The following is a 25,038-nucleotide window of genomic DNA, read 5'->3' as shown; positions in this document are numbered from 1 at the left end:
GTGTCAGTGGAATGAGATGTGGCATATATTTTGGGTGGCTGACACTTTGTGACCATTTGCCAGCTCTAGTTAAATCCTCATTATCCATCAACAAAATATGAACAGAATCAATCATCTCATTCCACTTAAGACTATCTCTGCAATAATGTATGCAATGGCCTCATCATTTGCAGAATGCTACAATACTCTTTATCTAGGGTTCAATGATTAATTGTACAGTCACTTGAGGCATTATAAGTGTGCTCACACAATTGCTTGCTGACAATTTGCATTTTTCTCATATAACAAAGGTCATTTAAAATCATGAACAAACACCGAATACTGGAATGGTAAGGTTTAAAGATCAAGCTTTAATACAATAATAAAAGAATTAAGCACTTTCATCCAAAAATATGACTTCATCAGAATAACAAGCATTTCAAAATTACCCATATATTTATACTAAAACAATCATGACATCATCTTCTAATGTCTTACTTAATCAAGTAATCCGCAAATTCTTTTAAACACTACAGTAACTATATATACAGTAGACAGATATATATTTTAACATATAACTTTATTTATTTATTTATTTTACATTTGTTGACTGGGATAGTCCGACTAGATATATGTCCATTTTCAGAGGAGGCCCAGGGAGAAAAGCTCCAACATAATAATACACATTGAACATTTAGTAAATGCTAGTTTTGAGAAGATTACAGTCATAAGCATTATCAGCATTTAGCACATATAGTACTAACTTATTATAAAACACTTTACAAAACATAACATTATTTTCAAAGTTAAACATACATAACATTACATTCAGGTTAAAGACACACTGAGCAGTAGTTATACAATTGATCCTTCCTGAAATGGTGTGGTAGAAAACAGTTAGAAGAAGTTGAAGGTAAGGCACCTAAGTAATAGAGCGGTCACTAGTCAGGGTTAGTGCAAGGACATAACCAATGAGTTTTGAAGTATTTCTTGAGTTTGTTTTTGAATTGAGTTAGTGAGGGTTCTAGGGTCAAGTCAACTGGGAGTCTGTTCCATATTTTTCCAACAGAATTGGCAAACAGAGAGTCCCCAGCTGAGTAGTTGGGTTTGTATGTTTGAAATAGTAGTCTAGTGGATGATATTCCAGCATATAAAAGATTAACAACTTAAAATGCATTATATCAAACATAAAATACAGTATAGTATACAATATAATTCATAGTTTCAAAGACCATAATTTTAACAAATTATTAATTGAAACATTATCATTCAGGCCAGGGAATACCATTGCTTCTAATGAAAGTTGCCACCATATTTCTCTATACTCTGAAAATGTTTGCCAATCACCCCCTTTCAAGGAGTGAGGAACCTTTTCAAGCACAAAAAAATAAAAGCTTCAAAGTTTAAACATGATAAGGAATGTTTCAATAGGGCATTGTTACTATCACATTTCCATATACTGCACAAATTCTCATATATTCTCCACTTTAGCGGTCTCTCCATTTTACCAAAATAAAATGCTTGGCAGGATTTGCAACAAATAAATTACTTCTGCCATGTTACAATTATATTTACCCTTACAGTGAATGAACTTAGAATAATTAGCTACACTAATTTTGTTACCACATAAATATAAGGGCAATATGGGCATTTACTACATATTTCCATAGTCCCATCAGTGCTTATACCATTAAGGTTTCCTTTCAGAATATGTTTAATATTTCTGCCTCTCTTATATATAAATTTAATTTCTGAATCTAAATTAATTGTTAGTTATTTATGATTAAGAACTTGTGCCTTCCAATTTCTAACCATAATTGCTTTAACTTTTTCATTTATACTATCAAAAAGTAAAATCATAACCTTCTCAAAACCAATGATGGGGGGCATCAGTAATGGCATTTCTTAATTTACCCCTTTTAAGATTGGTTTAAAATTAGTACCCCCCTTTGAAACAGCCTTTCTCTCTATATCCTCACACAACTTTGAGGGATACCATCTTTCAAATAACATCCATTTTAGTAAATTTAGTTCCTTCACAAATTTACTCAGTTCAGATACCATCCATGATAATCTTGCCATCTGACCTTTCACTAGACTGTATTTTTGCCTGAAAGGCGGTGACTGCTGTATAATAAATATGTGTTGGGAAATGAAGGTTTAAGATAAATAATTGAGTCATAGCTCATCTTCTCTTTATTTCTATATAGTAAAATGTGCAAATAGTTAATACTAAAATCATTCCAACTAGAGGTAAAATTTAAAAAATCATTTGACAAATTAATAAATAATAAAAATTGATTTAGCCTTTCGATGGAGTCTTTCCATATTAAAATATGTCATCCAAAAAGCTGGAATAAAATTAATATTCTGCTTATAGTCAGATGTAAAAGCTACTTGCTTCTCCAATAGCAGTAACAATGTTCACATATACTGGTGCCTATGCAGCCCCCCCATTGTTACCCCCTTAATTTGTTTAAATATCTCTCCATCAAAATAAACAAAATTGTTATCCAAAACAAGCTACATCAGTTGGGAGATATTTATAACTTCCCTATCCATTAACTTTTCATAGGAAGTAAGAGGTTGTGTAAACCATTCTAAACCAATATCATGTGGTATAATAGAAAATAAATATTTTCCATCAGTAGTAACAAATAAAATGCCCTCAAGAAATTCAGTATTACCTATCAGTTGCAAAAAGTTTTGGGAATCTTTTAGAATAAGTTTTTTCGTCATCAAAAAATGCTTTAATTTAAAATCAATAAATTTAGCTAAGAGTTCTGTCTTTGAACCGCCACCCCCTCCAAAGCTACTTCTGGTCTTAGGGGAGGCTCATTAACATTTTTATTAAGTTTGGGATACCAATACAAGAGGATATAATAGGTTTATGTACCACCATATCACTGTAATCCTCTTTAGTTAAATCACCAGACATTAAAAAAGTCATACAGAATAAAACAGTCTCCCTCTCAATCTGATGAAGTCCATATTTTTCAACAAAAGTGCTTAATTCTTTTATTATTTTATTAAAGTTTGATCTTTGGACCTCACCATTCCAGTATTTGGTGTTTGTTCTTGATTGTAAGTTATTAGTGACATCAACCATTTGGTTTTGTACTCTTTTATGGTTTAAGTCTTTTAAAAGGTAACACTGCTATTCCATGAAAGGATATTCTCTGAGCCTCCAGTCCCTAACACTCCATTCCCAGTAAAGCCGTAAGTGTGTCTGCATCCTTAGTGGAAATAATTATATTAACAAGTAAGTAGCTGTTTGCATATTGTTCTAATCACAATGTACCAACTAAAGTTATGCCCAAGAAAAATAAACCAAACAGCAGAGGTTTCAATAGTGACTCGGCAGGAACTTCAACAAGCATTGCAGCAGTCTTAGACAAGGAGCCAACTTTCTTGTTTTAAGAGTGTTTCCCTTTAGTTAAATATTTATGCCAAATACACATTTGTGTATCTGTATCAACTGTTTTGAAACTGCAAAACATTTAAATGGAGATTGCCATACAGCACAGAAATTTACTGTTTTCCTCACTGTAATGCAATCTCGGAGTTGGTATATTTATTTAGCAGGGGGTGTGGGGTGTTCCGGGGACCTTGCCCCATGCAAAAATGTAAAAAAAAAAAAAAAAAAGATTTTTTTTTTTGTTTTCATTTTTTTACTTTACATTTCAAAGTTTCAAAACTTCGATGTTATGGTCACAACCATAAGATATTCAAAGTTTTGAAACTTCAAAATTTAGAAAAAGACCCATTGCTACATATAGAATCAATTTATATACCATACCTCTATGATGCTTGGACCTGTCATCACCTTCTAAGACAGTGTCATTGACCTATGCATTGTCTATATAGAGACTCTGTATCCTATAGTACTACATCTTTGCCATTCACTGCATGGACCCTCAGGTCCTCCAAGGAGTACTGCTAGATGTAATACATTTTATAACAATAAATGTAGCTTGGGCCATGCTTTCTGGGCTTAGGATACATATAGCATTCTCAGATCTCAGAATACTGTACATATACTATCAGTGTCTGCTGGACGCAGAATAGTGGCATTTGTTTTCACTGTCATCTGCAGCAAAGTTCCATATGTGTACTATCCAGACCCTGTTGTACATGTGGGATGTACAGCAGATCATGTTTGTAAATCAGGATGGCCGACTGCATTATAAAGCACTGAGATTACTGCCATGCATAGGTTCACAGTATATCACCTGAAAATGTACAAGGGATGCATTTCAGAAGTAAAAATCAACTTATTTGTGCAGATTATCATATATAATGTTCATACCCTGTTAAAGTGAGTGCGCAAATTTATATACAAAACAAAATTTTGTCAGTATGATTTTAGACCCGTGTATACATTTTCTGATGACCAAGCTATTATTTTAAAAGCTCATTGCTGGGAAGGATATGGCTTTACTATCATATTTGCAATAAAAACAATTTAGACTCCATGAATACCGAGACCAGAGGATCATAAGCCAAGAACATTGAGGACCATGGGAGTGAACAATATTAAACATTGAACCTCCCAACCTGCACGGACACAGAAACAAGTACACACACACACACACACACACACACACACACACACGCACACACGCACATGCACGCACACACACACACACACACACAGATATATATATATATATATATATATATATATATATATATATATATACATGCAAAATAAATTCTTATACCAGGAAAAATAAATGAAGCAGAACCTGTGTTGAGCGCTTCTGTTCTTTATTTGCATTTATTTCTCTAAAGAAGTTCTTGATATGATACATACCTGTCTCTCCAGCAGATCCTATTTATATCACAAGCAAGGTTTAAGTCTTTAGAATGGGTAATTCTGGTGCAGTTTGTTTTGTGGATATGCAGGAGAGCCATCAGAGCAGAGTTTGACAATGCCATGTGTGTCAGGCATAGATCTCCCCTCAAGACTGTAGGAAACAGAATACAGGGATAGAGCTTTGAGGCAGTCTATATAGGACATTTTACTTAAGCCCTGAATTCTTTTAGTGAGAACCTCTGTAGACATGCTAATTGTTGGATATCCCTGGTTAGGTGCATACCAAAGGGGACATTGTACTCAATGATAAGTTACATGAATGCCAAATACAGTGGAACGATGACTTCTTTGGACTTTGATGCCATCCATACCTGTGTTTATAAGTTGTGCAACATAGAATTATTTCCTCCCTACTGTAGACACTTGATGGTTAAAAGTTAGATTACTATTTATGTGTGTCCCCAAGTCCCTGATTACTGGGTCAGCTCTAAGGGGGTGTTGTCCATATGATAGTTACCAGGGGTGGATGACTTCCTGAAGGATTCTATTACGCATTTCTTGGCATTTGGTTTTAGTCCATGGCTCAAACACCAGTTATTTGTCTGCATCAGCCCCTCCTGGAGAACATTTATGTCAGTGTGGGAATCATCAGCTCCTAATTTACAATCATCTGCAAATAAAGTCAGCCAGAGACCACTGACATTGGCCTTGACTTCAGAGAAGTAAATGCCAAAAAGGAGTGGTCCAAGGCCTGATCCCTGAAGGACTCCACATCTGACTGGCCTCTCTGTAGATGTGGACTCCCCAGTTCTAACGTCTTGGGTCCTTGCTGTGAGCCAGTTGGCTATCTACTGGGTGAAATACAAATTTGTACCTAACCTCTTGAGTTTGTCAAGAATGCCTGAGTGGGGTGTTGTGTCGAATGCCTTGGCAGGTCAAGGTAGGAAGTGTGAACCATTTTGCCCTCATCCATTGCTTTGATGACCTTCTCAAAGAAGTCCACCAGGCTGAGTAGGCATGTTCGGCCCTTGGTGAAACTAAACTGGGTTGGGTCTAGTGTCTGGAAGTTTATCACTATTGATCATTTCCATGATAATTCTTTCCGCGGCTTTACATATAAGACTAGAGAGACTTATGGGTCTGTAGTTTCCAGGGTCTGTAAATAGCTCACCTTTGTGCAGAAGAGTGACTGTTGCTATTCTCCATTCATGCGGCATGAAGTCTATTTGAATTCTATAGTTAAGTAGCAATTCCTGAGGCCCTGATAGGTCATGTATTCTGCTATTTAGAAGGCATCCTGGGATATTACCTGGGCCCATTGATGCAGTGTTCTTGGCCTTAGAGAGAGCATTAAGGACCTGTTCCCTATTGATAGCAGGGGGAGTTATATCTGATGTTGTTTCATGAGGGAAGGTTGAGGGGGAGACAGGAGTAAAGTCAGAGTTAAATTTATCACTCAGTAGGTTTGCTATATCTTTTGGTTCAGTATAGGTGCCTCCATTTACAGTGAGCTCTGCACAAAAGTGTGTAATGCCTTTGCAGTTGCAGATATAGCTAAAGAATGCCTTGTGGTTGTCCTTGGCCAAATTCACCTCAAATTTAGCTGTGGTAGCCTTTATTTGTCCTCTGAGATGTTTGTTTAGTTTGATGAGAGTGCTTTTATCCTGCTGGGTGCTGCACATCCTAACTTTTTGCCATGATTTTCTTCCTTCTGTTATATAGCCTATTGGTTTTGTGATTCCACCAGGGTGGTTTGTTTTTTGAGTTAGTTCTGTACTTCCTCCTGCTGGGCAAAGCTGCCTCTGTGCAGTTATTAACAGGCTTGTACAGGGTTTCTGTGAACAGTTCTGCATAGGCAGCAGTGTTCTCAGAGTTTATAGGGGCTTGGAATGTTGCCAGTTTATCACTTAATAGCAGGAGGTTAGCTTTAGAGTAGTTCCTGAATATTCCAGGTTTAGCTGTGGGTCCAGGTTTTGTTTTTACTTCAAAGGAGACCATTTTGTGGTCTGACCTGACCAGGGAAGACATTACAATAGGGGGTGTGCAGCATTCTCCCATAGTAATGAAGACCATATCCAGTATGGCTGTACACCTGGTAGATGTATTGACTATCTGCTTCAGGCAGTTTGTATTTACAAAATCCAGAAATTTCTGTGCCTGTACATTAGGTGTCATATAGGATTCCCAGTAAACAGTGGGGTAATTAAAGTCACCCATGAATATGGTATTGTCCAAATATATGAGGTAGCCAGAGAATTTAATATGAGAATGCACAAGCAGAACTGTTATTTATGGATACCAGTTGTGTATTGATTAATGTGTATTAAAGGAATCAACAAATAATATTGGTCTCTATATGAATTTTCATGTAGGATAATATTTCTCACTTCTATGACTTTTCTAGCCTTGGAATCCAATTACTGGAACCACAGTAACAGACCTTTTTCTATCTTCAGGGTTTTAATGGCTTTAGTTTTCAGAGAGTAAATTGCTCTTTCAATAAAAATGGAAAGTTCTTAAAAAGGTAAACCTTTAATTTGTTGGTGATACTATAATGAAAGTGAGGTGGAATGTATTTTAATCATTCTCCCATGTGTACATTACATCTTAATAAATGACAAATTAAAGCAAATGTTAAAAAGGATCTTGGTGAAGTGTGAAACAAAAAGTGCAGTTAATACATTGTTGGCTCTCAGTATTTTATTACCATTTCCATTGTGTGTGAATATATATATATATATGGCAATGTATTAAAATGGTCACTTTGAACATAATAAATGATGAAACATTACATTTTAATAACATACTTTACAAGAGATAACTGGCCGGCTTTTACATATTTAATTTGTCTCGGCTGCGAGGCTGCAAAACTGAACTGTGAAAAATTGATATTTTACTTTTATACTCACTCATTCTTTGCAAAGTTGCTGAAACATGCAAATGACAAAGTTAGAATAAATTAATAATATTCTTTTATCACAAAAGATAACCCCTAGGATGGTTGTATCATTAGTGCTGTGAGACTGCATGATTATTTAAATATGTAGAAAGGCACGGTCTGGATGAGTTCATGCTACATTGTCATTTGTAGTTACCACACCTTGTGAATGAAGATAAAATGCAACTGCTCCAGAGATACAGGTGTATGCCTTGCCCTTTCTATTCCTCAGGAATGTCAATCTTTTTGCACTACTAAAATAAGCTCTCTCAGCCCTCATATCTAAATTTTTAAAAATCTATGCATGTCTGTGTATGTGCATACATGTATATATTTGCACATGTAAATATTAATTTCTCACTTTTTTGTCTTTCTATTTTAAGGACTGCTCTTTAGCTGCCAACACATTTCTGTCATGTATGTTATGTATTCTGCTTTACAATGCACTCTTTTATTTCATACAGTCCAATCTACTCTACAACCTAATTGTGATACATTCCATTCTTTCACACAAACCAATGCATTATGTCATATTATCATGCTGCAAAATAATGCAAACTTACTGTATTTGTAAAACTTTAACAAATAAGAATAGGGTAAATATTTTTTACAGATCACTTTTTTTCCAGTTTAATTTATGCTTTGTATTCCTTTTCATACAAGCCAATGCAAAAACTTTTGTCATGTTACAAGGCAATGCTAAACTTCATTGAGATGCTTCCTGAATCCAGTGACTCATAATTATCTTTATAGTGTATATGTTTATGTGTGTATATATATGTGTGTGTGTGTGTGTGTGTGTGTGTGTGTGTGTGTGTGTGTGTGTGTGTGTGTGTGTGTGTGTGTGTGTGTGTGTGTGTGTGTGTGTGTGTGTCTGTGTGTGTGTGTGTGTGTGTGTGTGTGTGTGTGTGTGTGTGTGTGTGTGTGTGTGTGTATGTGTTATATAAATAGTATTGTAATATTTTATTTGCTACCATGCCCTGGATTTATGTCTCCATTCTTTGTTTTTTGTTTTTTTGTGCTGACATTATTTGCTGAGACAGTATGTTAGGATTTTTATTTTCTGTTTTTATATTTTGCCATTTTGGGGCACTGCTCCTTTCTTACTCACTCTCTAAAGGTCATTGTCATGACACACACAATTTTTTTGTTTTCTGGGTAATACCAGTAAATTCTAAATTTGGACTGAATAGGCATTGATAAAAGATGCAATGTTCACGACATCTGGCATAGTAGGCCAGAAGAGACATTCATCATAACTTGATTTGTCATGGTCCAATAAATACACAAACACCCACAAATGATTGATGATCTTTATTGTGATAAAATTGCTTAATAACATAACTTTATTGAAACATAAAAGACATAAGGGCAGCGTTCCCGCTCACCCCTTGAATACAATTAGCTAATGAAACAACAACAAAACTGTATCAAACATCAATGAATCAACATACAGGCCGCATCCCCGCTCACCCATATATACAGTAACTAAAGACAAAGGCAGCGTACCCGCTCACCTGGGATAAACAACAAAGGCAGCATCCCCGCTCACCTTAATTCCTCACAACTACCAATTTTCCATCCACCATCCTGTAGAGAGGGAACAGAAGAGGGTCACATCTGACCCTCTTCTCCACCAACCAGCCCTCAAATCAAAATCAATTGGATCGGGCAAGGAGGGCAACAAGACCACACCAAAATGTGCTTACTCACTCTGGTTTCCTTTCAAAAACCCTTCAAGCCACATCCCTCATACTATCTCACTTCCCTTCAATCCCAACTCACTTAATCCTTTCCTAACCCTTCTCAGCCACCCAGATAACCTAACACAGCTACCACCCAGCACCCCCTATCCCACATTAACAGTCCTGTGACAAATTTGTCTGTGTCAAACTTCACTTGTCACGGTCTAATAAATGCAAACACCCATAGACGTTTGACGACCTTTATTGTGATAAAATTGCTTAATAACATAACTTTATTGAAACATAAAAGACATAAGGGCAGCATTCCTCTCACCCCCTTGAATGCAATTAGCTAATGAAACAACAACAAAACTGTATCAAACATCAATCAAATCAACATACTGGCAGCATCCCCGCTCACCCATATATAGAATAACTAAATACAAAAGCAGCGTACCCGCTCACCGTAATTCCTCACAACTACCAATTTTCCATCCACCATCCTGTAGAGGGGGAACAAAAGAGGGTAAAGCCTAACCCCCTTCTCCACCCACCAGCCCTTAAAGGGCTGTTCCCCCTCAAACAATACCTTTTTTCACAAGATCTTCCACCATCAAACCCAAATTAAGACTAAATAAATCCAGACCGAAATTGTTGAGGTGAACTCCATCTGGTCTATACCACATTGGATCCTTACTGTTAAAGGCTACATGCCGAACTGTATGAACCCCAGTTTCTCCCAAATATTTCACCAACTTAAAATTGACATATCTGTGATCCTTCTCTATGGCAGTAAAATTCTATGCCCCTTTCCATACCAACCGAGGAATAATCTCAGATCAGATAAAAACCATCCCCGGATACATCCTCCATAATGCTAAAATGTCCTCATGAACTTGACAAACAAACTGCCTCTTTAGTACCTTGCCTAAGTTATTTCCACCTAGATGAATCACTAACACCTGAGGCAACCCCCACTTAACCTGCAACCCATTAAATTCCTGCAACATTTAATTCCACCTTAGCCCTCTAACACCATACCAAATGATTTTTAAACCAAAATGATCCAAACCCAGATTCATAAACACAAAAAGACAGTGAAACTTGCAGATATTCTTCTCTTCCAAGACTTTATTCCATAAGCACTTTTGTTAGGACTAGTATCTAAACTTCCTCAGACCCTGAGGAAGTTTGGATACTAGTCCTAATGAAAGTGCTTACGGAATAAAGTCTTGGAAGGGAAGAATATCTGCAAGTTTCGCTGTCTTTTTGCATTTACAAACCCAGATTCATGCTGTTGGGTCTAACCTCCACATGCCTAGCAGCCCAGAATATGATAGAATGGCCCAAAATGATGATCTGCCTCCGATCTAAAAAAAGAGAGAAAAAAATGTTTTAAAAAAACAAAGCTTATACAAACTACTTAATATAATTCAAAAAGGCATTGGATGTCCACCAACCCACATGTTTGATTATTTCCACTGACCTACCTTCCTCAGCCAAATCAGATGCCCTACCCATCTGAAAGGAATGTGAAGAAAACTTATCCCCTTGTAAACTCAGACTCCAAAGCACCCTTCTCATAACCACATTCAATTGCTCGCCTGTCAATGCTTTACCACTTACTGCTGGAAAAACTAACCCTTGAATTCTACCCTTCCAAGCCTCACACGACTTTCTTCCCCAAACTATGGGACATCTCCAAGCTACCCCCACCTCCTCGAAAACAATGGGAGTCTCAAGCCCTCCCGATCTGTCTTTAAAGAATGCAATCTAATATGCACTGCCCTGGGTAATATCAGTATATACTCCCATAATAACAAACCCAATAACTCAGACACATGACATGCCCCGCAATACATCCAAACACTAACTGTACACCCCAACACGTACTCATCCAAACAACCACACACTTTACCCAAACCCTTTAACAACATCCTTAAAATACCCTTTGTAACTGGCCATCTCCTATTCGTGCTGCTCCTTTCCACTCTAGCCCACTCTTTTAAGACTCTACTCACCACCCATGACTTAGTGAAATCCTCTAATCCAACCAACCGAGTATAGGTTCATAGGTTCATAGGTTCATACTAGGCTATCTGCCCAAGGGCATTTATAAGCCTAGCCCAGAGTTTTTGTGGCTTTCGCCACCCCTTTAGTTTGAAGAAAACTATGCCCATTATTTTGCTGTGCCTCTGTCAAGCAGAGACACTGAGGTAATCCCTGGGTATATTTGCGATCTCCCATCCATTGGTCAAGATTTTTCTTGAACACGGCCAGCGAGGTGCTCTGCCTCACATGTACCGGGATTTTGTTGCACAGCATAGGGAGTCTTTGGGTGATGAATCTGTCCCTATAGCACGTCCTATTAATAACCGTGTCAAGGTTTAAGTCTCCCACCCTTGTAGTTCTGAGGGATCTAGATTTTTTGAGGTGAAGCATGTTTATCAAATCTGGGTTTGACATGGCCTTGTATGTCAGGCACAGGTCACCTCTGGGCAAGCGGTAAGCGACTGAATAGAGCTGAAGTTCTTTCAGTCGGGCAGCATAAGACATATTTTTGAGACCCTTTAGCCTTTTGGTGAGGAACTTTTGGGGCCTTTCCAGCTGCTGCAGGTGTCGGGTCAGATACATTCCGAATGGGGCATTGTACTCAATCATTGGTCCGATGAGTGATGAGTACAGGGGGACGATGACCTCCTTTGATCTAGATGTGAATCCCTTCATGATCAGGTGGGCAATGTAGAAGGTCTTCCTAACTACTTTAGCGACGTGAGTGTCAAACGAAAGGTTACTGTCAACCTGAGTCCCCAGATCCCTGATAACTTCTTCTGTGCTCAGTGGATTGCCACCTATATGGTAGCTAGGGGTAACCTTGTTTTTCCCGAAGGGTATGACTATGCATTTCTTGGCGTTTAACTTTAGGCCATGGTTCTGGCACCAGTTATCCGTTTCTGTGAGACCATTCTGAAGGATATCTGTGTCAGATGTGTTTTCGACTATGGCACCCAGTTTGCAGTCATCTGCAAACTTTGTCAGCCATAACCCTCCTGTGTTTGCTTGTACTTCAGAAAAGTAGATGCCGAACAAGAGTGGGCCCAGGACTGAGCCCTGTGGGACCCCACTTGTGACAGGCTTTGAGTCTGACATGGCGCCAGCAACTCTGACCCTGTGGGTTCTGTCACTTAGCCAGTTTGCAACCCATCTTGTGATGTATGGGTTTACATTTAAGCTGATGAGTTTTTCAATGATACCTGAGTGGGGTATTGTGTCGAAAGCCTTTGCCAGGTCGAGGTAGGCTGTATGGACTGCCTTTCCCTCATCAATGGCCTTGGTGACTGTTTCGAAAAAGCCGACCAAGTTTAAAAGGCATGATCTGCCTTTGACAAAGCCAAACTGGGTTGGATCCAAAGTCTGCAAGTTCCCTACATCTTTATTTATGAGTTCCGTTATGATCCTCTCCATGGCTTTGCAGATCAGGCTCGTCAAGCTGATGGGATGGTAATTTCCAGGGTCGGTGGAGGCACCGCCTTTGTGAAGTGGGACCACAGTTGCCGTGCGCCACTCCTTGGGTACGTATGCTGAGGTGAGGCTAAAATTAAACAGCTGTCCTAACTGCAGGTTTAATTCCTCGTTGAGTTCGTGGAGCACACAGCCGGGGACACCATCCGGTCCCATGGATGCTGTGTTTTTCGCCTTAGAGAGAGCAGTTCTCACCTGGGCGTTAGAGATGTTTGGGGGGCTACAATCCTCTGGTATAGATATCTCTCCTTTTGGGGAGGAGTTTGCACTGAACCTGTCAGCCAGTATATTGGCAATGTCTGTAGGTTCAGTAATTTTCACATCATTTTGAACTAATTCTGAGCATATCTGGGAGTTTCCTCCCAGGTTTCTAACATAGCTAAAGAAGGCCTTATGATTGTCTTTTGAGTCCTTAGCGATTTCTCTCTCAAAATTTGCCTTGGATGATTTTATGAGAGCTCTTAGTTTTTTACTTATGATGATCAAAGATGTCTTACCTTTTAAGGATTTTGCTCTATCTTGTAGTAGCTTCCTCCTTTTGTTGTAGAGCTTGTTTATGGCTGGGGTCCACCAGACTGGACGCTTGCCTTTGGTACAAAGGGTCTTTGTTTTGTTTGGGATTGCCTGATCCATGCAGTCCTGTAGGTGCTGGTAGAAGGCATTTGTAAGTGATTCAGCGGCTTGAGTAATGTTTACCGCCGGCTCGGGGCAATGGCTGCTAAAGCCACCCTCACTAGTCGCACTGCCCTTCCCTGCCCCTTCAACATGGCTATATAGCGTAACAATAAATTCTCAGATCACACACAGTCCTCATTAGATAGCTGCTGCAAATATTTGTCAAAATTAATCAGTGCCGTACCGTAGGCTCGTCTCGTGGATGCTGCCCATAACTGTTGCACCAACCTGCCAATCACCATTGCCCAATCTGTCAAATGCTGGGTGGGACTTAGCTACCTGCCAATGTAAAGCTTTTTATGTTGGTCAAACCTCTAGGTCTCTTAGAATAAGGATGACAGAACATCGTAGTGACATGAGGAACAAAAAAGAAACAAATGCTTTATACAGACACATGATACAACATCCCAATGCCCAGTTTATGTTCATGATCATTGACAAAATTCAGGGAGATAGGAAAAACCGACAGGGTTGGCACACCATTTTAAACCACAAGGAACAATATTGGATAACCAACCTTGGATGTTTATTCCCCCCAGGTCTGAATGACCATCTGTGAGTTTCACTGAACACTGGAGGATTTCATAATCATGGTTACAACAACAAACATTCATATAGATCAAGAATTAGTAAGAACCATTCAATGATGGTTAGGCCTACCAACGCTCATATTATACTCTATAAAGCATGATAAAAAATTGTTCAGGATACGAATATGTATATGTATGGTTTGGTATTCGTATCTGGTATGTCGGTGTTAAACATTGAGTATTGTACAATTACAATGTTGAACTTGTATTATCTAAAAGCATATTATTTCAATTTATTATAATCTATAATATAGCTGAGAATGAGGCCACTATACTCTTTTTGCCTTATTTTGTAATATATTATATGATCAGTACTTGGTTCATTATTATTTAGTTCTTTTGAACTTGTGGTTATCACCCTTCAAAATATATATATACTAGTGGTATATATTTTCTGCTTTTTTACACTATGATATGCATTCACAAATAGTGACTATGGTATTGGTCTATTATCTTGTAATATGTATGTCATATAATGGCTTACTTCCAGAGCTTTGATTTTTATCTTTAAAAATATGACTTAATATCTACACCTCTGGCATTTTTATGTCACTGGTCATATGCTTTAATCAAGAATGGAACATGCACTTTGTTACTCCAGCCACTGGGTGGTGCTGTAATATTGCTTCCAGGTAATCAGAGACTAGTATAAATGCAGGCTGCTTCATTTCATTCAAAAAAACTTTATTGTATTCATTGATAAAGGCTGAATAGCCGAAACTGGTCTAGATTTGAAGGAATTATAAATAAATACTCATTATTTCTTCATTACTGCGTGTTCACTATCGTTTTTTGCTGGTCGTTGGTGGTTTACATTGTTGGCTTGACCCTGCATGCCATCCTTGCGGAGCGTATGGTTGTTTTCTAGACATCACCCAAATTATTTTTTCCTGCAGCCTAATCATCTTTCCCGGAGGCAAACAAAACAAACCCTGTTCTGCATCAACAGTCAGCCCCAAAAATTCCAAGGCTCTCACCGGGCCCTCCAACTTATGTAAAACCAAGGCCTCACACATCCCCACAAACTCTTGCATAGCTACCTGTACTCCCTGTCTACCTTCCCCCACCAATAAAAAATCATCTAAATACTGTATAGCCTGCTGATCCTCCACCCTTTGCTGCCATATCCAGTGCAACGCTAAGCTAAACTTCGAAAGTAGCACATGCCACCGCACATCCCATAGGCATGACACTGTCAAAATAAAAGTTGTCCCCTACCACCATGCCTAATAATGGCCAATCCTCCACCCTCACAGGTAGCAATCGAAAAGCTGACTCAATATCTACTTTAACTAACCAAGGCTCCTCGAAACTCCTAATAACCCGAACTGCATAATCCAAAGATGAATACATTACTCTAGCCTCTTCACTGGGAATGAAATCATTTACTGACTCACCCGCAGCATACACTAAATGGTGAATTAATTAAAATTCACCCTGCTTTTTCTTTGGAACCAAACTTAATGGTGACACCTTAAAGTTAGGGAAAGGAGAGTAACAAAAAAGACCTAACACCCTCCCAGCCTGGCACTCTTTGTCAATCAGTTCTTGTAAAATCACCTCCCTCCCCTTGACAGACCACAAATTTCTCCCCACCCTCCCGCCACCCCCACCCCCATCCCCACCCCCCCCATCAATGCAGACTTAATTGAAAACCCCTTGGAAAAACCTTCTATTAACTCCCCCACTACCACCAGCATTAGATAATGCGTCAATAAGTCCTTCAATACATTCACCTTAATAGGTGAATGGTTCTCCAAAATTATCTCTACTTCCCTGAAAAGATCCCTCCCTTTGGCCTCAAAAATTAGCCCGACCACACCAGCCTAGCAAAGCTGAATGGGAACTATCCTAACCTCTCTTACCCCCAAAGTGCAGTGCCTGACCCCCCCCCCCTCACATTGTGTAAATGCATGCGCCCCAATACACTTCGAGTAAATATGAGCAAATCTACAACCCACCCAGGAACACCTGCTGGCATTAAAAGCCTAACATATCCTTGTGCCGCCCTCAGATGGCTGAGATAATTTGCTACCCCCTCCAGTGGTATCCATCATGGTGGAGAGCCAAATGTCCAGATGTCTGACCTCCCAATGCATAGATTTCGCTACTGCTTTACTCTTGCAAAATTTCTGGTCACACCATAGCCATGCATGACCAGGCTTCAACCTCTGCGCTTCACTAGTAGTAAAAAAAAAAAAAGCCAAAGGAGGAAGAGCCAGTGATGTGTCCCTTTCCAAACACACTGCCATATAATAAATGAAACCTAGGACCCAATTATAGGTTCATAGGTTCATAGTTAGGTACCAGGCTATCTGCCCTAGGGCATTTATAAGCCTAACCAGAATAGTTGGCTTTCACCTCCCTTTTAGATTAGATTCCTGAGCCTCTGTCTAGCAGGGCCATAGAAGTGATCCCAGGAGTAAATTTACAATTTCCCATCCACTCATCAAGATTTCTCTTGAAGAGGGTCAGCAAGGGGCTCTGCCTAACATGGACTGGGATTTTATTCCAGAGCGAGGGAAGCCTTTGGGATATGAATCTATCCCTCCAGCATGTCCTGTTTATTGTTGTGCTAAGGTTAAATCCCTGGAGCATGTCTTAGCCCGAAACATTCCTACCCTTTTGCGACTAATTGCAGCCAATGCAGCCAATAGGTCCTTCCCATTAGCCGTCTCTGCTTCCATCAACCGCTGAACCCCGTCTGCATCAATCAATTCAAAAATGTCTATGAACTCCCCTTTCCACATCTTCTCTTTCACTAAGAGAGATATGTGCGGGGTCAATAAAATGGAATCCCCTTCCTGCCATAAAGCCTGCAATGCCAACTAATCCCCCGGCCATAAACCAAAGTCAGACCCCACCTCATGGACATCTGGCCCTAACTCCTGATCTAACAATGACAGGGTATCCTCAAAAACCCCTCCGCACTCAGCTAAGGCCTCCAAACCACTACCTAGTAGCTCCCTTTGGCCATCCTCACTGCCCCCTACCTCAACTACTCCAGGCTCCTCACCCCCCCAAGCATGATGATTTATTCCCTGCAGCTTGTAAAGGGGGTGTCATCACTTCCATAGCCTTCTGCACCAATGCTGTCTGCTTGGCTTTCTTCACTCTGGATGCCTGGGTTGAAGTCGTCTGCCACTTCTTACGAGTGGTCACATGCTGCATGCTAGATGATGGTACCTCAGCAGGAATGTCCTTGAACAAATTTTCAGCCTGTGCTACAATACTGGCCCATCTCTGTCTCAAAGCCCCTGCCATAATCACCTGTGAAGAAAACACAAAAGTTAATGACATATAATAAAATTGGCACAATAAATTTCTCTCAATAACTGGGCCTGGCAAGGCACTGGTATCACAATCCATTTATACGCTGTGTGAAAAGAAACCTCCGCCTTATGCATTATAAAGTAAGCATTTTACCTATACTACCCAAAACCCATTTGAACTTCAGTCATTCACCCTGCAGTCAACCATCACACTACGCCCCTCAAAGTACCTTACAGAGAAAAAAAAAACACAATTCAAGACTCCATCACATAGCTTTGATTCATCAGCAATAAAATACAAACTGCCATCAAACCCATTACAAAATGCATACTGTAATTTACAGCCCTTGCTGGTCCTGAATCCAGGACTCTGTACACTATAGTCATAATAGTTAACCACTAAACCATCTGCACACACACACACACACACACACACACACACACACACACACACACACACACACACACACACACACACACACACACACACACCTACTTATATTATGGCACTTGTGCACAATTCTATCAGTTCAACTTATCAATGCAAACACATGAATAAGTATATAAATAAATGCAATCCAAGCAGCTGTCAAGGGAAAGAAACGCCCTATTAAGCATTCTCAACCACTCAGGGGCTTGTACACTTTAAATATCCTAAATGACATTAACACTGCTTAGTTATGAACCAAGCAGCAGCCAGCATTTTTTTATTATTAATTATTAGCTAATGCCGAACATGATCTCAAGGGGCAGGCTCATGCGTCCTTCATTGTAGACTGCACTTGTAGGAAAAAGCATGCATGAGCAACAATTAATGGCCCCAAAAGCCTGCAAAACACCAGAGACCACCAGGGAACCTTGGGCAATACAAGTTAACCCCTAAAAAGCATGCACAAACAACAGCTAATGGCCGCAAAAGCCCACAAAACACCACAGACCACCAGGGAACAAAACAGACCGAGCAACAACTAATGTTCCCAAAAGCCTGCAAAACGCAGCAGACCAATAAGGGACCTCGGATTAACCCCTTTTAGAAGAGAATGAGCAACAACTAATGGCCACAAAGCCTGTGAAAATGCAAGTTAAGCCCTTTCACAAATAAAGAAGTAACAACCAATGGCCGCAAAGCCCACAAAACACCACAGACCACCAGGGAACCTCGGACAATGCAAGCTAACCTCCTTTAAAAGAGAATGAGCAACCACTAACGGCCCCCAAAAACCCATGAAACACCACAACCACCAGGGAAACCTCAGAGGGAAACCTCAGACAAGGCAGCTACCTCAATTTAACAGCCAAAGCATGCACAAGCTACCACTAACAGCCCCAAAAGGCCCCTGAAACACCACCACCACAAGGGAAACCTCAGACAAGGCAGTTACCTCAGTTTTATGGCTAAGCAAGCATGAGCAACCACTAACGGCCCCCAAAATGCCCGCGAAAAACCACACACCAGGGAAACCTCGGACAATGGAGCTAACTCTCCATAAAAGAAATGTGCAACCACTAACGGCCCCCAAAAGCTCGTGAAACACCACAAACACCTGGGACACCTCAGACTAGGTAGACTAATTCAAAGCTTCAGAGTTCATAGAAAAACGTGTGCACGCAACCACTAACAGCCACCAAAAATCCCACAAAACACCACTACCGCCAGGAAAACTTCAGACAAAGCAGGCTAGCTTGTGTAACAGAAAACAAAACAAATAATAAGTACCAGTTTCAAAGGAGGGCTTAGAGCAGGGAATCATGAGCCTGTACTCTGCCTGAGCTTTCTGACAGACCTCTCCTATCACCCAGCCTGCCTAACTACTAGCCGAACAGCATTCTAGCATTAGGTACCCCAGCAAAGACAGTAGCTTACTACAATCTAAAGTAGGTTATTTGCAAAAATAAAAAAAATAAAATGAACACCTCCCTGATACCATTGAATATACTTGCATCTAAGAGTACTGCTTAATTTCTGACGTATAAATATAAAATAAAAAAGCCCCAACACAAATGTGGAATGACTGATTTAATAGCACAGAACACAGAAATCCCAATGACTGAGCACTTTCACCATAAAAATGGCTTCAGCAGAGTAACATTGGTTAATACAAACAACATTTAAATCACACATCCCCTGCCAACTGACCAATCCATAATAAATGACATCATCTCAATAAATTCAAAAACTAATTAATTATACATTAAGTGTAAAAACATAATTCAATCAGAGTGCACAGATAAAAATATTCTTATAAAATGTGCATGAAATAAAAAATATTTTGATGCTGATGTACATTATAAAATATGTAAAGAAGTTTTTGTTAAATCACATTTGTTTTGGCCTTGAGTATAGGAAGAATAGCTATACTGTCATTGAGACCTGGTGGATGCATAGCATTTAACCTAAGTTGCCAAATTTTTCACCTTTAATTTTAAGTCACCTCGTCTTTCATTACTCTTCACCTTGTCAATGACATAAAAGATAAACTTTTTGAAATTAGTGCAACTTGTACTATGCCTATACAGTGCATTGTGGGCATCTTTGTTTCTGATGGCCCTAACATGTTCAGTAACCTTTTCCTTAAGTCTCCGTACAGTTTTTTCCGCATAAAAACTGGTGCAGCTGATACAGGTGGCAACATATACTAACATGTTACTATTACAGCTACACCTCCCCAGGCAGCACAAAAAATGTCTGTAACCAGGGATGGACACATATGGGCCATCATTAATGTACTTACATACCCTACAGGTCCCGCATTTGTACATTCTAGATATAAAATACCTGCAACTGAAATGCTCCATAATGTCCTTAACATTCCTTTCAAGGCTGTAAACTATCCTAGGTCTAGGGCCAAGAATTTCCTTACTTGCATCCTTAAGACCAGAGTGCCATGCATTATTGATGGCTAGAACTATATCTTGAGAAAGGTGGTTATATAAAGGACCATTGTAGATGAACCATCAGACTGATGTTGAGGGAGTCTCCCAGGTAGCCCGGCCCAGAGAATAGGTTGATAAAGAGTATCCCTCTTCTTTAAAACCTCATGTTTGACCATCAGAATTAGTTTTAAGGGGTATCCCCTATCCAAAAACATCCCTACAAGTTGAAACAACTTACATTTAAACGTATCAGAGTTGCTCACCAGTCTCGACAGCCTGACCATCTGCCCCTTAATAATCCCCTTCTTCTGGTGGTAAGGGTGACAACTGCTAAAGTGGAGCATAGAATTCGAAAAGGTTTTCTTCCTATGAATATCACTTTCAAGAGTCACCCCATCAAAATTAAGATGGATGTCCAAATAGTTAATTTCACTTGCATGCCAAAAATTGGTAAACCTGAAAAAAGTAGTAGTATTGTTTAAAAATTCAAGGAACTCATTGGCCTCCTGTTCATTCCCTTTCCATAGAATCAGGATATCATCCAAGAATCTGTTGTATAACAGGATCTTGGACATGAATCAGGAGGTGAAGATGTAATTTTTTTCCCAGTATAGAAGTACTAAGTTAGCAATCATGGGACCACACTTGGCTCCCATGGCCACCCCTGCAATTTGTTGACAAATTTCCCCTTCGAAGAGCAAAATGTTAATCTTAAGGACCATTTCCATTAGGTCAACCAACAAGTTGATCCTATTCCTGTTACAAGTTTTACTGTTAACTAGACTTTCCCTAAAAATGTCAAGGCCCTCTTCATGGGGTATGGTGGTAAATAAATGTATCATGTCTATAGTGAGAAACATAATGGTGCGGATAAATTGACACCCCTAAGTCTTTCCAAGCAGTGCCATTAGTCCCTTAAAATATGTTCAGATTCCCAAAACCATTTTGGTAAATGAGTCCACAAAGGCTGCCAATGGCTTGGTTTTAGACCCTTTGGCAGCCACAGTAGGGCTAAAAAGGGGATTAGAGGTAGACTTGTGTGTCTTCGGTATACCAAAAATTACCGGTATAACAGGATATGGAACCGACAAGTACTTGTGTTCTTCCTCATCTAACATGCCCTGAAATAGTGCATCTAACAAAAATAAATCCGTTTTGGAATAGGCCCTATTAACCTCATTGATACTGGCTTGCATGTAAATAGACTGATCATTTAAAATTTCAGACATCTTGAAGGCGTAGTCATACTGTGACATAATGACCATGCCTCCACCTTTGTCAGGTTTCATCAAACGTAGCTCATGATTGTTAGCTAAACTAAATAATGCCTTTCTCTCATCAGCGGACAGGTTGTCGTGAATGTTTTTGTTAGAATTCAGTATCCTTCTCATATCGGCTTCACACAGCCTCTCAAAAACTAATAAATCCACATTTTGAGGTGCTACAAATAGGTATAATGACACTGTTGTGGCCTAGATCAGGGCCGCCTGTGGAACTGGGGGCATTATTGGGCCAAATATGTTCAGTGGGTCTAAAGCTAGCCCTGAGTGTTGGAGTATGAGGATGATGTTTACAAAGACAGATGAATTTCAGTGGTTAGTGCAGTGGCATGCTAGTGTCATCTATTCACTGCTTTCACACCATGTTTGTATTTGTATCCACAGGTAGTTCAGTGAGAGTTTTGCCTTTTCCGGCCATTAAATGTGCCTCAAGAGTTTTTATTAGTTTTAGCTAGTGGCACATAAGTTTACCAGATTAGTAGTCCACACTTGCAACTAATTCAGCCATGTGAACTGCCACTGGAAATCAGATTTTGGATTACACCCTATAATGCTGTTTCATCAAGGGGCCCTAGTTCATACTAGGGTTTAGAATATATGCACTTGGTTACTACTCTGATGCCCGCTGCTATTACATTATTATCCTGCTGCTGCTAGTCAACCAGTCCCTGTGCTGTCTATAATCTGTACGTTTAGTGTAACTTTTTATTGTGGACTGAATATTTACTCTGTGTGTTTCTCTTATTTTCATTTACTGTTACATTACAGAATCGGCCAGGGCATTTTTTTTAACGGAAGGAATTCCTTCTGCCATTTTGCTCCTTCTGCCTGTTCTTACTCCAGAAAACTTCACACTGGTACTGTCACTCTTGCAGGAGGAATTTTAACATCATGTGATAGACGATTGTGCATTGGAGACTTTGACTGCTTAGCTGTGCTGGCTGTTATGGAGACTAGGCGCTGCTTTCTTGTGGAATATGCCGAATACTGATTTTGAAGAAGTGGGTATCATTGGTCTCAATGAAGGTATCATAGTTAAGAAATATGTTCATCCATATCAAGCATTGATATGTCATTGATTGGTTACATGATGGCCATCTGGCCTTTGTTATGGAAGAGATAGTAACTTTTGCTACTCAATATTATGCCAGACCAAGCTACAAAACAGGTCATTAATTCTTATAATATGTTCTAGGAAAAGGAGCAAGATCTGAGATACTTCTTTTCTATTACCCACCTGGTAATGGGAGAACCTTCCACCAAGAGTTCATGTATTTCCTTATTGACTGAGTGTTATAGTCCCCAAACTGGCCAGTGCTTGTTGTGTTTAATATTTGTGTCAATAATAAGCAGACTATGATATTATCCCAAGATTTCTTTGGATTCAGTCCGGTTGTTACCTCTGTAGGCCATACTGTAGGACATACTGCACACTAGGTATTCCAGCTGGTGTGTCTGCCTCCGATTTGGTGATGGAATGAGTACTTTAGTCAAGCTACCACTGTTTTCAGTTTTAAGAAACCATACCCTAGTGAAGCCTGTGAGTTACCTTGTTGCTGACTTGGAATACTTATAAATATTGACAAAAAATAACTTCTGAAACAGTATTCACAGCAGATCACAACATATTGTGGAATTCTAACTGAGGTGGAGATAACCTGGTCTTTGTGGAAAAAGTGAAAAAAATCTCGCATTGTCCATGATGACACACATATATCAGGTATCAGATATGGCCAATCAGCATGCTTTGACCTAAGTAAAAAAGCCTTAATTAAGCTTTTATATACTTTCAGGACCTTTTAGTCATTGTGCATGCTCTGAACTACTCCCATCTTGATTACTGCAATTCTCTGTACCTGGGGTTTCCTAACATAAACTTGACTTTTAATAGTTAGTACAGAGCACCACTCGATTTATTTAGGGGTTCATACATACCTGCACAATACTCCAGTTCTTCATAGTCTACACTGGTTTTCATTCTAGGCTTGTATTCCTTCGAAGTTCTGGATTTAGTGCAGCTTCTCAGCACAATAAATGCTGTCTTGTCTAAATAAGCTCTTGAACTTAGAATGAGGTCATGATCTTGCATTTTTTCTCACTGGGTTACTAAAGATTCATTTCATGTTGGTGAAAACAGCTGTAGTTTGCAGTGTGCGTGAGTCTGTAACTCATTAGCCTCATTGTTCAGTAGCTGAGGGACACCCCTACACTGGTGAAGAGGTCATCTAAGAAGCATCTATTTACTATGGCCTTTGCCAACCATGCTTAGTCCTGCTTTCACATTTCTTACACAGTAAAAATACAAATAGTAAAAAGATATAGTTAAAAAAATCTAAAACTAAAAAAAAATCTGTAGTTATGCTTCATTCTTACTGGTTCCATGTTGCATTTTCAGTTTTAACTGACATTTATTCATTGTCTCTTCTTTGTCTTGCTTGTTATGAATTATGTGTTTTATCAGTTTTATATTGTTTCAGGAATTGTTAAAATATTCTTCAATAAATATGAATTTGAATCTAAAAGTCGCAAAGAGGTCTGTCACCAGTTGGGCTGCCAACATTTTAGAGAAAATCCAGGATGATAAATATCTGAGGGGGGGGGGGGGGTCTCCAGGAGTATCACTCCTGGGAACATTTTGTAATTTTGCATTTTAAAATGTGTGTTTTAGAGCAGTTTTGTGACAGTTTTCTTGCTTACAAAACTGTCACATAACTGCTGTAAAATATATATTTCTATCAAATTATTTATGCTTTTTTGCTTATTGGATTAGATATCATGTATTCTAGAAACAACAAATAATAAGCCTACAATAAAATCCATCATGGCCAATGAACTGATCCAGGAAAGAGTGGCCTAACAGCAATTTAGCCAGATAATTAATCACTTAATACTTTAATTTTGACTATTCCAATATAATAGTTGCATCTGTAATTCAAACAATAGTAAAACATCAAAAACAGTTCCTCATATTGCACCAAGTGACTAGCGGGACTGGTTTGCAAAATGAAGAGACAAAAACAGCAATGGCAGTAAGTACAAAAACCGCTAACAATAACCATACATGCAGAAAACAACAAACAGAACTACAGGTGAAAAAATAATACTAGGCCTAATAGCGTTAGGTAAGACTTACCCCAAGATTCAGCAAGCTCTACACGGCATGCAGGAATAGTGCAAGAGCTGCTGCAGGCAATATGGCTAACGTGCGATCCAGGAATAAGCTCCCGGGATGTGCATGAGTGCTCCTGCACTATTCCTGCACAGACACAGCCCCTGTATGCTAATTACCTCATTTGCTGGTAAAACCCATGCAAATGAGGTGAATTAGCGATCCAGGAAGCAGGCAGGCATCCGTGCAGGAATAGTGTAGACTGCAGAAATGTATTCAGCCATTAGCTGAATAC

This window comes from Protopterus annectens, chromosome 2.part1, assembly GCF_019279795.1.
Source record: "Protopterus annectens isolate FY-2018-M chromosome 2.part1, PAN1.0, whole genome shotgun sequence".
NCBI classification, from domain to species: Eukaryota; Metazoa; Chordata; order Ceratodontiformes; family Protopteridae; genus Protopterus; species Protopterus annectens.
Note: the sequence above shows the minus strand (reverse complement) of the source record.